We start from the raw sequence: 14,016 nt of genomic DNA, 5'->3' as shown, positions 1-14,016 counted from the left end.
AAAAAAAAAAAAAAAAAAAAATTTAAGTTGAAAAAAACCCAATTTATCTTCATTTCATGTAAATTGATCATAGTTTTGCTCAACACAAACAGATCTACTCTACGATCGTTATAGAGTGGACATTAGGTGGATAACTCTTTGACTGTCATTAGACACATTACAAAAGCTTACTTTCCATGAGCTTTGCATGTAACTCACAAATTCCCAACTACATGTGTCATTTGTGTGTCCTCGGCTTTCATTGCGTAATCACTACATTAACCAAATCCAAAAAAACAAAAACGTGACTCTCTCTCTCTCTGTGTCTATGGCTTTCTTCCTACACAAAAATATCCCAAATTAAAGCATGCCACACATCATCACATTGCTATTATATGAAGTATATTTCTCATTGGCAAGTAATATACTCTGTTAGCTGAGACAAACAGATAATTAATTCTCTTGAAAAAAAATCTGGGAATCAGTAAAAAAAACGGAAAACTTCCATCAAAGAGTTCATGGCCTTTGTAAATACATTAAACCGAAAATTCAAAATCAAAAATCCAAAACAAATTAAGTTGGAAAAAAAAACCCAAACAGAAAATACTGTAGCGTTCAAATGCATTGCTACACAAATTAAAATTTTATTTTCTATGGATATGACAGTTTTCTTCATGTAATAAAAGTCAACAACATTTAAATACAGAACTCAAATAAATACGGTAAAATGATACAAAGAATGACATAGTTAAATGGATTTAATTTGGAGATCTATGAGATTAGAGAATGAAGTGACTGAATTTAGAAAACCCACACTGCAAACTTTTTTTCTGCGCAATGACAAAATATAATTATCCAGCAGTACAAAAATTATTAGCGTCGGACCAAATGCGGCTCAAAAATTGTTTTACTGACAAAAATTCATAAATTATTGACAAAAAAACTCTTACAAAATCGATATTAAATTACATTTGAATAGGAATGAGGATAAATGGTTGATACTCATAATTGTGTTCACTTATCCATAATAAAATTTAAAACAAATAACGAAAACTGATTATTGAAAACAAATAACGCACAAATACCTGTCAATCTACAAAATAAAACCAACCAATACTCGATACCAAAAAAGGTAAAACTACAAAAGATAAAGGTCAGTCCTTTGCAAAACCAACCATTACATTTACCAAAAAATGAAATAAAAACAAAATCTAACAACCAAAAAAGATGTGTATATGCAGTAGAAAGCTTGTAAGAGTTCATTCATCGGCTAAAATTCAAAATTTCAGATTGACCAATTACACCATTTCTATAAAATTTCAGTTATGGGATTCCTATTGAGCAAAATTAATATGTTAGGATAGAAACAAGTTCTTACATATTTCAATAAATCCATAAAAATGGTTCCTTAGTTAACAATAAATGTTTTTTTGTACCAAAAACGAAGCAATGAAATAAATGTTTTACATGTGTCATTTGTGTGTCCTCGGCTCTCTCTCTCTCTCCCTCTCTCTCTCTCTCTCTCTCTCTCTCTCTCTCTCTATGGCTTTCTTCCTACACATAAATATCCCTAATTAAAGCATGCCACACATCAGCACATTGCTATTATATGAAGTATATTCCTTATTGGCAAGTAATATACTCTCCTTGGCCCAAGAGGATATGAAATTGTTGAGTACATTGTTCTAGCCATTTGGATCAATAAGCCTAAGTTTGCATTGTACAAAACCCTAAATACTCAGACATATGAAATCCAATCTTCCACTTTACAAATCACATATGGGTAAAATAATAGCTCTGAAGAAATCGGAAGAAGTAAAAGGCTTTAGAACGCAAATATACCTGAGGTGCCAAAATATGGAGTTGAGGAAGCGTTTTCTTCTTATTTTGAGGGAAGAAGAATGCAGCTCTGAATTTGGACCCATTTTCTTAACAAGCGGTTCCTACATCCACAGGACAACAACAACAATCTTTCACTATATCAATAATGAGTACAACCAATAATCTTGCCAAATCTCTAGAACTAGGACTTGACGAAAAACCTGAAAGAACAGGAACAAGAAATACACTATCTCTTTTCTTTTCTCTCGCACACACTTTACAATATTCTCTCACTCTAATCCCTTGAGTGGTATACAATTTATTGTTTTGCTCCCCCCAATTCAAAACTAGTACAATAGCCCCTTTATATAGACATAATAAAGGTCTTCTTCAATAAGGATTATTAATCCTAATTGGAATCTAGTTATAAAACCTACTCCAATTGAGAAACTAACTCCAATTGGGAAAACAACTCCAATTCGGAAAACAATTTAATCCTCTAAGACTATAATTCCTTATACTCTTAGGACAACTTATCGTGGGCTGGAAAAACCTAACAGCAGTACCCCAAATTTATGGTGCTATCAAATTTATGTATATAAATTTACGTATATTTTTTAATGACACTAAAGATTAATTCTGAACTTATGGTACTATCAAATTTATGTATATAGCATACCTATATTAGTATGATTCTAATTTACACCTGCTTCTTATCAAAAAATTTATAACATAAATTTCACCATGTATGCTTAAAACGCAAAAATTTTCGTTTCATTTTGTAAATTACAAATAATTCACTAATACTTCATACATGGAGCGGCGAACCACTTTAGTTGGGTTCTCTTGGCACAGATTTGAGTTAGAAAGTCAGGAGAATTCTAAAATCAGCATCAGACACTTTAGAACAATTTGACAAAATAGGATGTGGATGTGTTCTAATATTCCTTTCAATAAACAACAAAAAGTTATCCCCTACATGAAAAAATAACCAAAAACAAAAAAAACAGTTGCTATCTGTACCTGACTAAAACGTTATCCCCTAGCTATTTTACCCCAATGCCTCATGAGTACAAATGCATTCTAAATTTGAACCTGACTAAAAGTTGATAAAAGGCTAGAATTTCGGGTCTTCTTTCACTTCCGGCTGTTTCTCTTTCTTAGTCTCTTTTGCAGCTTCCTGCAGATTTGAATAGATAAAGAGTGATTTACGATCAGCATCACATCAAACTGGCAACGTTTGTAAAATAATTCCAAAGTCAGTTGATGGAAGTCATGAAACAAGAGAAGCAAGAGTACCTTTTTTTGTCTCCTTTGGAGAGCGACTGGCATTTGATCCGAAAACAAGTTTTCCCCGAGCCTGACAACTGGTAGCTTGTGAACTAGATCCTGTAGAAGGTTGTACATTTCCATTGGTGACTGCAGGTTTCTTGTCTTTGGATCCTGAGGAAGAAGCTGGTGCTGGCTTATATTTCAAAGGCTTCCCATCCAAGCGTCTTCCAGATCCAGTAAAAGGGTTAAATTTAGGTTCAGCATCAGCAGGATCCTCTTCAACTGCAAGAAAATCAGAAACTCATACAATTCCTTTCTGTTTTCTTTTTGTGCAATGGAACACTATTATGTTGAAATACATAATAGTATTCAAAATTAACAGGACTACAAACTACGTAATTTCTGTGCCTTGAAGTATGCCTCTAGAAGTATGTGCATCAATTAAAATGTATAATGCCTACGTCTAAATACACAAAACATTGAATTCCATTACCTTGTTGTTATTGACCTCTTTCTCAGTCGGAATCGCCAGAGCTTCGGAACCATCGTCCAGAACTGTGGAGGAAGAGACAGTCAACCAGGACCACTTCGCCTTCACGCACCTGAGGCCGGAGCTGAAGCGGAGGGTCAAAATTATAATATATCATATTGACGGATTCTCAGACATATTTCATCGGACACCTAGTGTGCCACGTTCCCATATGCTTTCTTGTAAGATTAATTGAAGAACAATACTTAGTTTTTGAACAAAATTAACTTCCAGATGAGTAATTTAACAGAAAAGAAGCAACAAAAATACCCAGAAATCTTTAATTGAAGAACAATACTTAGTCTTTGAACAAAATTAACTTCCAGATGAGTAATTTAACAGAGAAGAAGCAAAAAGAAATCCAGATATCTTTTTTAAAAAAAAATTGTCTATAAGAACTGAATTTACACCACCATCCATTATATGACTAAATGCAGGCTACACAAATGTCACTGGAAAATCAAGGGTAGCAGCAAGCAACTTCATTCTCTAAAAGCCCAGGCCAAAAAAAAGCAAAAAATAATATAATTCCAAACCAAACAAATAAAAAATAGGACACGCAAATAAAAATTTCATATATTTGTTACTAAATCCGTTTTTCTGATTTCATTTCGAATTCACTGGAACAAAAAATACATAAATCCATAAAAAACAAAATACCTAAATGAAAAAAAATTAATTAGAAGCTTTCAACTGAGAGATTACCTGAAGAGCGGAAAGTTTCAGCAAGCGAGAATAGAGATGAAGCCCCCATCCCCCTCTACTAATTGCTAGCAAATGATCCAACGGTTATATTTCTGGTTTCACCAGCAGAAGATGAAGCACATGGGACACAGATAATTTCAACAAGGCATCCACAAACATAAACAAGTGACCAAAAAACCTGACCATATGACAAGTTTGAGGGTTATGCCATATCAAAAAGTTTAAACTTTGTTGTTGAAATTTATCCGCTAAATGTGTTCACTTATCCATAATACAATTTAAAAGGATGAAAAAATAACAACAAAACACAGAACACAGGCACTTTACCCCAATGCCTCATGAATACAAATCCATTCTAAATTTGAACCTGACTAAAAGTTGATAAAAGGATAGTACTTTTCTTATATGTATTTGTACCAGCCAAGGTCAACAAAAAAATTAATGAGCAATCCAAAAAGTAGCCAAAACCGCTTCAGCCATATTCTCTGATATACTGTTGCAAAAATACCTCTATAATAAACACAACACATTGAATTCCATTACCTTGCTGTTATTGACCTCTTTCTCAGTCGGAATCGCCAGAGGTTCAGAACTATCGTCCGGAACTGTGAATGAAGACAACGTCGACCAGGTCCACGTCACCTTCACGCACCTGGGGCCGGAGCTGAAGAGGAGAGTCAGAATTATAATATATCATATTGACAGATTCTCAGACACATTTCATCGAACACTAGTGTGCCACGTTCTCATATGCTTTCTGGTAAGATTAATTGAAGAACAATACTTAGTTTTTGAACTAAATTAACATCCAGATGAGTAATTTAACAGAAAAGAAGCACCAAAAAAAAAAAAAAAAAAAAAAAACCCAGAAATCTTAATTGAAGAACAATACTTGGTCTTTGAACAAAATTAACTTCCAGATGAGTAATTTAGCAGAGAAGAAGCAAAAAGAAACCCAGAAATCTTGACAAAATTGCCTATAAGAAATGAAATTACATTTGAATATGAATGAGGATAAATGGTTGATACTCATAATTGTGTTCACTTATCCATAATAAAATTTAAAACAAATAACGAAAACTGATTATTGAAAACAAATAACGCACAAATACCTGTCAATCTATAAAATAAAACCAACCAATACTCGATACCAAAAAAGGTAAAACTACAAAAGATAAAGGTCAGTCCTTTGCATTTACCAAAAAATGAAATAAAAACAAAATCTAACAACCAAAAAAGATGTGTATATGCAGTAGAAAGCTTGTAAGAGTTCATTCATCGGCTAAAATTCAAAATTTCAGATTGACCAATTACACCATTTCTATAAAATTTCAGTTATGGGATTCCTATTGAGCAAAATTAATATGTTAGGATAGAAACAATTTCTTACATATTTCAATAAATCCATAAAAATGGTTCCTTAGTTAACAATAAATGTTTTTTTGTACCAAAAACGAAGCAATGAAATAAATGTTTTACATGTGTCATTTGTGTGTCCTCGGCTCTCTCTCTCTCTCTCTCTCTCTCTCTCTCTCTATGGCTTTCTTACTACACATAAATATCCCTAATTAAAGCATGCCACACATCAGCACATTGCTATTATATGAAGTATATTCCTTATTGCCAAGTAATATACTCTCCTTGGCCCAAGAGGATATGAAATTGTTGAGTACATTGTTCTAGCCATTTGGATCAATAAGCCCAAGTTTGCATTGTACAAAACCCTAAATACTCAGACATATGAAATCCAATCTTCCACTTTACAAATCACATATGGGTAAAATAATAGCTCTGAAGAAATCGAAAGAAGTAAAAGGCTTTAGAACGCAAATATACCTGAGGTGCCAAAATATGGAGTTGAGGAAGCGTTTTCTTCTTATTTTGAGGGAAGAAGAATGCAGCTCTGAATTTGGACCCATTTTCTTAACAAGCGGTTCCTATAGCCCATAAATTTTTAGTGTCGTTCAAAATCACAAATACCCCAGATGAATTCAAAAACTGCAGAGATTAGTCAAAAACACCTGAACGGCACCATATTGGCTGTACTAAATATAACAGTTGTTGAGAATATCACATTTAAGAATGGTAAAAATAGATTAAGCTCCGGAAATCAAAAACAAATAACCAAGACAAATCAACACCAAGAATTAACGTGGTTCGGCAATACGTGCCTACGTCCACGGGACAGCAACAACAATCTTTCACTATATCAATAATGAGTACAACCAATAATCTTGCCAAATCTCTAGACCTAGGACTTGACGAAAAACCTGAAAGAACAGGAACAAGAAATACACTATCTCTTTTCTTTTCTCTCGCACACACTTTACAATATTCTCTCACTCTAATCCCTTGAGTGGTATACAATTTATTGTTTTGCTCCCCCCAATTCAAAACTAGTACAATAGCCCTTTTATATAGACATAATAAAGGTCTTCTTCAATAAGGATTATTAATCCTAATTGGAATCTAGTTATAAAACCTACTCCAATTGAGAAACTAACTCCAATTGGGAAAACAACTCCAATACGGAAAACAATTTAATCCTCTAAGACTATAATTCCTTATACTCTTAGGACAACTTATCATGGGCTGGAAAAACCTAACAGCAGTACCCCAAATTTATGGTGCTATCAAATTTATGTATATAAATTTACGTATATTTTTTAATGACACTAAAGATTAATTCTGAATTAATTTAACTATCAAATTTATGTATATAGCATACCTATATTAGTGTTATTCTAATTTACACCTGCTTCTTATCAAAAAATTTATAACATAAATTTCACCATGTATGCTTAAAAGTTAAAACGCAAAAATTTTCATTTTGTTTTGTAAATTACAAATAATTCACTAATAATTCATACAAGGAGTGGCGAACCACTTTAGTTGGGTTCTCTTGGCACATATTTGAGTTAGAAAGTCAGGAGAATTCTAAAATCAGCATCAGACACCTTAGAACAATTTGACAAAATAGGGTGTGGATGTGTTCTAATATTCCTTTCAATAAACAACAAAAAGTTATCCCCTTGATGAAAAAATAACCAAGAACAAAAAAAACAGTTGCTATTTGTACCTGACTAAAACGTTATCCCCTAGCTATTTTACCCCAATGCCTCATGAGTACAAATGCATTCTAAATTTGAACCTCACTAAAAGTTGATAAAAGGCTGGAATTTAGGGTCTTCTTTCACTTCCGGCTGCTTCTCTTTCTTAGTCTCTTTTGCAGCTTCCTGCAGAATTGAATAGATAAAGAGTGATTTACGATCAGCATCACATCAAACTGGCAACGTTTGTAAAATAATTCCAAAGTCAGTTGATGGAAGTCATGAAACAAGAGAAGCAAGAGTACCTTTTTTGTCTCCTTTGGAGAGCGACTGGCATTTGATCTGAAAACAAGTTTTCCCCGAGCCTGACAACTGGTAGCTTATGAACTAGATCCTGTAGAAGGTTGTGCATTTCCATTGGTGACTGCAGGTTTCTTGTCTTTGGATCCTGAGGAAGAAGCTGGTGCTGGCTTATATTTCAAAGGCTTCCCATCCAAGCGTCTTCCAGATCCAGTAAAAGGGTTAAATTTAGGTTCAGCATCAGCACGATCCTCTTTAACTGCAAGAAAATCGGAAACTCATACAATTCCTTTCTGTATTCTTTTTGGGCAATGGAACACTATTATGTTGAAATACATAATAGTATTCAAAATTAACAGGACTACAAACTACGTAATTTCTGTGCCTTGAAGTATGCCTCTAGAAGTATGTGCATCAATTAAAATGTATAATGCCTAGGTCTAAATACACAAAACATTGAATTCCATCACCTTGTTGTTATTGACCTCTTTCTCAGTCGGAATCGCCAGAGCTTCGGAACCATCGTCCAGAAGTGTGGAGGAAGAGACAGTCGACCAGGACCACTTCGCCTTCACGCACCTGAGGCCGGAGCTGAAGCGGAGGATCAAAATTATAATATATCATATTGACGGATTCTAAGACACATTTCATCGAACACCTAGTGTGCCACGTTCCCATATGCTTTCTTGTAAGATTAATTGAAGAACAATATTTAGTTTTTGAACAAAATTAACTTCCAGATGAGCAATTTAACAGAAAAGAAGCAACAAAAAAAAAACCCAGAAATCTTTAATTGAAGAACAATACTTAGTCTTTGAACAAAATTAACTTCCAGATGAGTAATTTAACAGAGAAGAAGCAAAAAGAAACCCAGATATCTTTTTAAAAAAAAATTGTCTATAAGAACTGAATTTACACCACCATCCATTATATGACTAAATGCAGGCTACACAAATGTCACTGGAAAATCAAGGGTAGCAGCAAGCAACTTTATTCTCTAAAAGCCCTTGCCAAAAAAAGCAAAAAATAATATAATTCCAAACCAAACAAATCAAAAACAGGACACGCAAATAAAAATTTCATATATTTGTTACTAAATCCGTTTTTCTGATTTCATTTCGAATTCACTGGAACAAAAAATACATAAATCCATAAAAAATAAAAAAAAATAAAAACCCAAATGAAAAAAAACTTAATTAGAAGCTTTCAACTGAGAGATTACCTGAAGAGCGGAAAGTTTCAGCAAGCGAGAATAGAGATGAAGCCCCCATCCCTCTACTAATTGCTAGCAAATGATCCAACGGTTATATTTCTGGTTTAACCAGCAGAAGATGAAGCACATGGGACACAGATAATTTCAACAAGGCATCCACAAACATAAACAAGTGACCAAATAAAACCTGGCCATATGACAAGTTTGAGGGTTATGCCATATCAAAAAGTTTAAACTTTGTTGTTGAAATTTCTCAGCTAAATGTGTTCACTTATCCATAATACAATTTAAAAGGATGAAAAAATAACAACATAACACAGAACACAGGCACTTTACCCCAATGCCTCATGAATACAAATCCATTCTAAATTTGAACCTGACTAAAAGTTGATAAAATGATAGTACTTTTCTTATATGTATTTGTACCAGCCAAGGTCAACAAAAAAATTAATGAGCAATCTAAAAAGTAGCCAAAACCGCTTCAGCCATATGCATCATGAAACACATTCTAAGCTATCTGGACAGACTATCTAGAAATGTTCTCTAATATACTGTTGCAAAAATACCTCTATAATAAACACAAAACATTGAATTCCATTACCTTGCTGTTATTGACCTCTTTCTCAGTCGGAATCGCCGGAGGTTCAGAACTGTCGTCCAGAACTGTGAGTCGACCAGGTCCACGTCGCCTTCACGCACTTGGGGCCGGAGCTGAAGAGGAGAGTCAGAATTATAATATATCATATTGACAGAATCTCAGACACATTTCATCGAACACTAGTGTGCCACATTCTCATATGCTTTCTCGTAAGATTAATTGAAGAACAATACTTAGTTTTTGAACTAAATTAACATCCAGATGAGTAATTTAACAGAAAAGAAGCACCAAAAAAAAAAAAAAAAAAAAACCCAGAAATCTTAATTGAAGAACAATACTTGGTCTTTGAACAAAATTAACTTCCAGATGAGTAATTTAGCAGAGAAGAAGCAAAAAGAAACCCAGAAATCTTGACAAAATTGCCTATAAGAAATGAAATTACCTTGAACGGAGCTCGCTGCAAACAACACAACCACTCATTAACACGTTCAACCCCATTTGCACATAAACAATTTGAAAGATTTGAAAAAAGAGAGCAAAGAAAAAGCTTATATAAATCATCATATGATTAAATGCAGGCTGCACAAATGTCACTGGAAAATCAAGGGTAGCAGCAAATTTCTCTAAAAGCCAAACCAAACAAATCAAAAACAGGGCACGCAAATAAAAATTTCATCAATTTGTTTACTAAGTCCGTTTTTCTGATTTACCTGAAGAGCGGAAATGAAAAAAAAATAATTAGAAGCTTTCAACTGAGAGATTACCTGAAGAGCGGAAAGTTTCAGCAAGCGAGAATAGAGATGGAGCCCCCATCCCTCTAGCCCTAGCCCCTCAATTGAATCGCCCACCCACCCTCTGTGCAAAACCCCTAATCTCTCTCCGCAACAGACGCCAAATACCTCTCCCATCTCTCTCGGCAAGGGACAGGAACCCAGAAGACGCCATCGAATTCTCCCACCTCTCTCTCTGCAAGGAACAGGAATCCCAGAAAACCCTCGACGATATCGAACCACCAATTCTTCCTCCCATTTTTGTATGGTTTTGGCAGCATCGAGAAGGCGGTAGAGGTGGACTACCACTCGCCGAGTTGGACGACATTCAAGTGTAAAAGAGAAGAATACACACATGTGCTTATCTAGTTCGTAATGTTAATTTGTTAAATTGCAACATTACATAGGTAGATTGTATTATGCGATTGATAAGTACAAACTAGATAGAATTCTTGTATTAAATGGATAACCGTTACATAATTGTTTGTGGGAACACTTACTGAAGGATTCTTTTATTTAATACATATGTTGCAAGTACCAAAACACAAAGTAGAAGGGGAAAAACATCACATTATATATTAGGGCAATCACACTTCAGAATAAAAATATTTTTAAACGAGCCACTTTTAATGCAATTGCTAGTGCTACCTTATCTTTGATGTCATCGAAGAATTGAAAATAGGCATACCTCCACGATGTCTTTAAGATCAACGTGCCGCAAACGCCCCAAAAGCCTACGATAAAGCCAAGTACCACGCTGACATAGAACCACAACTTATCCCTTCCATCTTCATTCTCATCCTTTGCATCCTTAGCAGTAAAAGTGTCATCTTCAGGGCACTTAGTTGAGAGAGGAACGCCACATAGCCATTGATTGCCCACATAAATGGACGAAAAATTGAGCGTTTGAAGCTGGTTTCCAGTAGGAATTCTTCCAGACAAGTTGTTGTAAGACAAGTCCAGGTGGGACAAAGAGGTTAAAGATGACAAGCTTTGAGGAATCTGTCCTGAAAGGTGGTTGTGTGAGAGATCAAGAGTTTCAAGCCAACGCAAGTTTCCGACCTTGGAAGGGATCTTTCCAATTAATTGATTCATGGACAAATTCAAGGTGCCCAACATAATGAGGCTGCTTATTTCTTCAGGGATTTCACCTTTTAAATTATTTGATGAAAGATCAATGCTCTTTACAAGATATAGAGTTGTGTTGTACACAAGTTCTTCTCCTTTTAATGTCAGTGTGGCTTGCTCATACCCATTATAATAGTCTTCATAATAATCATCATTGACTAGCGAAGTTAAGTTATCCAAACACATGGGAATAGTACCTGAAAGGCTGTTGTGACTAAGGTCGAGGATGTGAAGGCCTTGAAGATTGCACAGTTGCTGGGAAATACATCCACTAAAATAGTTGGACCGTAATCGTAGCCTAGACAACTTAGATACGTTTGACCCTCCTATCCATAGAGGTATTTTTCCAGATAACTTGTTGTCTCCAAGATCAATACTCCTCAAACTTGAACAATTTTGCAAGGCATCAGGAATTTCACCGCCAAAATTGTTGTCGTTGAGCTTTAAAATTTGCAGGGAACGTAGTACCCCCAATGAAGTGGGAATCTTACCAGACAGATTGTTTTGACCAACATCTAAAAACAGCATAATGCTCTCCATATTCCATGCATGAGGGAGTTCTCCCGAAAACTGATTGCTCCTTAGAGACAGGATTTGTAACTTCTGCATCTTACAAATAGAGGGAGGAATAGTGCCATTCAAATGATTCTCATCAAGTAACAATTTTTCCAACTTGGGCATCATTTGGTCAATATTTGAGGGGATTGGCCCAGAAAATAAATTACCTTCTAGATAAAGGTAATCGACATTAGGGAAACACCAAAGTGGTAGAGGGCCCTCCAACTGATTTTGACTCAAACCAATAGACGTTAAATTTGGAAATTTCAAATGGGATGGAAAGTTTCCACGAAAGTGGTTGTAAGTCAAGTATAGATAGGTGAGTTGGGAAGATATCTTCAACAACCATTCCTCAGGTATGGAATCCGAGATTCCATTACCCTGAAGGGCAACATCAGACAGTTCAGTTTGAGTTTGAAGCCATACCCAAAAGCCAAGTTTTATCTGGCAATTTATGATCCATATTCTGTGGAGCTTGGAAGGAGGAACACTGTCATAAGCCCCGTCGAGAATGAGGGACGTGGGTCGATCTACGTTTCCTACTTCAAAAACTTGTAATCTGGTAAGATTTATGAAATGGGCTTCCGTTAGAATGCCTTCCCATGAATTACCAAACAGAAGTAGGGAAACTAGCTCATAGAGTTGTCCAATACTTTCTGGAATTGAGCCGTTCATCTTATTATTACCGAGGTCTAGTGTTCTCAAGGACGACAAGTTTCCGATGGAATCTGGAATTGAGCCCGACAAATTATTATAATAGAGGTCTAGTGTTCTCAAGGACGACAAGTTTCCGATGGAATCTGGAATTGAGCCCCCCAAATTGTTTTCAATAAGGTTGAGATTCTGCAAACTTTTAAACATTCCTAAAAAGACCGGCAATTGGCTTTCAAGCTGGCAATAAGACAAATCTAGTGACTCTAATGTATTACTTGGACAATTTGAGAGACTCCTCCAGAACTCTTCAATCCCCCCATCAAATTTGTTCTCTGAAAGACTTAAGACTTTTAGCTTGCACAAATTTCCACTGACTTTAGGAATTTGACCTTTTAAGCCTGTATCAGATAAATGAAGGTTTTCCAGAGATTTGAAGTTTCAAAATTCACTTGGAAAAGAATCCCCGAAATCATTCCCGGATAGATCAAGTGTTACGAGGTTGGTAAGATTAAAAAACCAACCGGGAAATGAAGAACTTTTAATGCCATTATACGACATATCAAGGACCAACAATGATGTGAAGTTAATCCTCTGTAGTGAAAGTGGAAGGAAGTTAATGCTCTGCAGTGAGAGTGGAATGCTTTCAATTTGGCACGAAGATAAATGTAACTCTAACAATGAAGGAAGCATGTTAATATCATATGCCCAACTGACTCCTGTGCTGTTAAGGTTAATGCCATTGAGATTAATGTATTTCAGGGAAGTGAGGTGAGAAAGCCAATTCAAATTTTTGGAAGATAAGTCAAACACATTCCCGCTCCACCCGAGATCAAGAAAATTTAGGCTAGACAGGTTACCAAGAGAAGAGGGAATCTCTCCTCTAAATGACGCATAGGAGAGATTGAGATATTGCAAACTTTTAAGCTCCCCAATGAACTTAGGAATTTGAATGCTATCAAACGAATTCAGGCTCAAGTCCAGGTAATTTAAATGTTTCAAGCTCAACAGAGAAGCATTTATCTTACCTCCCAAACAAGCATTTCTCCACTCTTCATACTCATCATCGTCAAAAAAGTCATATGGATGCCGGAGGTCCATCTTCACGACATGACCAGTGCTGTTGTTGCATGAAATACCTTCCCATTGGCAGCAATCATGACCCACCCAAGACGAAAGCCTACCAGAATGATCAACAAGATGTTGTTTAAAGACGAGAAGCGCATGTCTTTCTTCCTCAATGCATGAATTTGTCTTCACACTGCTTGAAATTTCATCACCAGCCAAACAGAAACAGAGTTTAGTAGTACTCTGCATGCAGGAAGAGACCAAAAGCAAAAGAAGCAAATAATGAGCAATACTGAGGTGACAATGGCTATCCATTATTACACACAATTTTTTTTTTCTTTGTTGGTGAGATGTTTAGCTACTAAAATTAGTAC

At 35.4% G+C, this 14,016-nt stretch overlaps 1 protein-coding gene and 2 pseudogenes across 3 annotated transcripts in view; all 3 read right to left on the bottom strand.

The window, feature by feature from the left end:
• The window catches only part of LOC148692579 (uncharacterized), a 21,883-nt pseudogene extending 16,887 nt beyond the window's left edge, over positions 1 to 4,996 (bottom strand). The window contains exon 1 of the transcript XR_015954317.1: positions 4,850 to 4,996. The product of XR_015954317.1 is annotated as an uncharacterized LOC148692579 (transcript). The remainder of the gene's footprint in view (positions 1 to 4,849) is intronic.
• The window catches only part of LOC137745351 (receptor-like protein EIX2), a 48,436-nt gene continuing 37,099 nt past the window's right edge, over positions 2,680 to 14,016 (bottom strand). The window contains exons 3-8 of the mRNA XM_088681858.1: positions 8,879 to 9,056; positions 8,127 to 8,247; positions 4,307 to 4,484; positions 3,566 to 3,686; positions 3,100 to 3,354; positions 2,680 to 2,980 (exon numbers count right to left, since the gene is read on the bottom strand). The gene's annotated coding sequence lies outside the window, so the exon portion shown is untranslated. The remainder of the gene's footprint in view (positions 2,981 to 3,099; positions 3,355 to 3,565; positions 3,687 to 4,306; positions 4,485 to 8,126; positions 8,248 to 8,878; positions 9,057 to 14,016) is intronic.
• On the bottom strand, positions 2,680 to 14,016 carry LOC148692578 (receptor-like protein EIX2; annotated as a pseudogene). Its single transcript, XR_015954309.1, has 7 exons — positions 10,232 to 14,016; positions 8,879 to 9,056; positions 8,127 to 8,247; positions 4,307 to 4,484; positions 3,566 to 3,686; positions 3,100 to 3,354; positions 2,680 to 2,980 (listed from the first exon to the last, which is right to left on the bottom strand). The product of XR_015954309.1 is annotated as a receptor-like protein EIX2 (transcript).

The sequence above is a fragment of the Pyrus communis genome, chromosome 12, assembly GCF_041283825.1.
Source record: "Pyrus communis isolate YQ-2024b chromosome 12, ASM4128382v1, whole genome shotgun sequence".
NCBI lineage: Eukaryota > Viridiplantae > Streptophyta > Magnoliopsida > Rosales > Rosaceae > Pyrus > Pyrus communis.
This window is presented reverse-complemented; position numbering and strand designations above follow the sequence as displayed.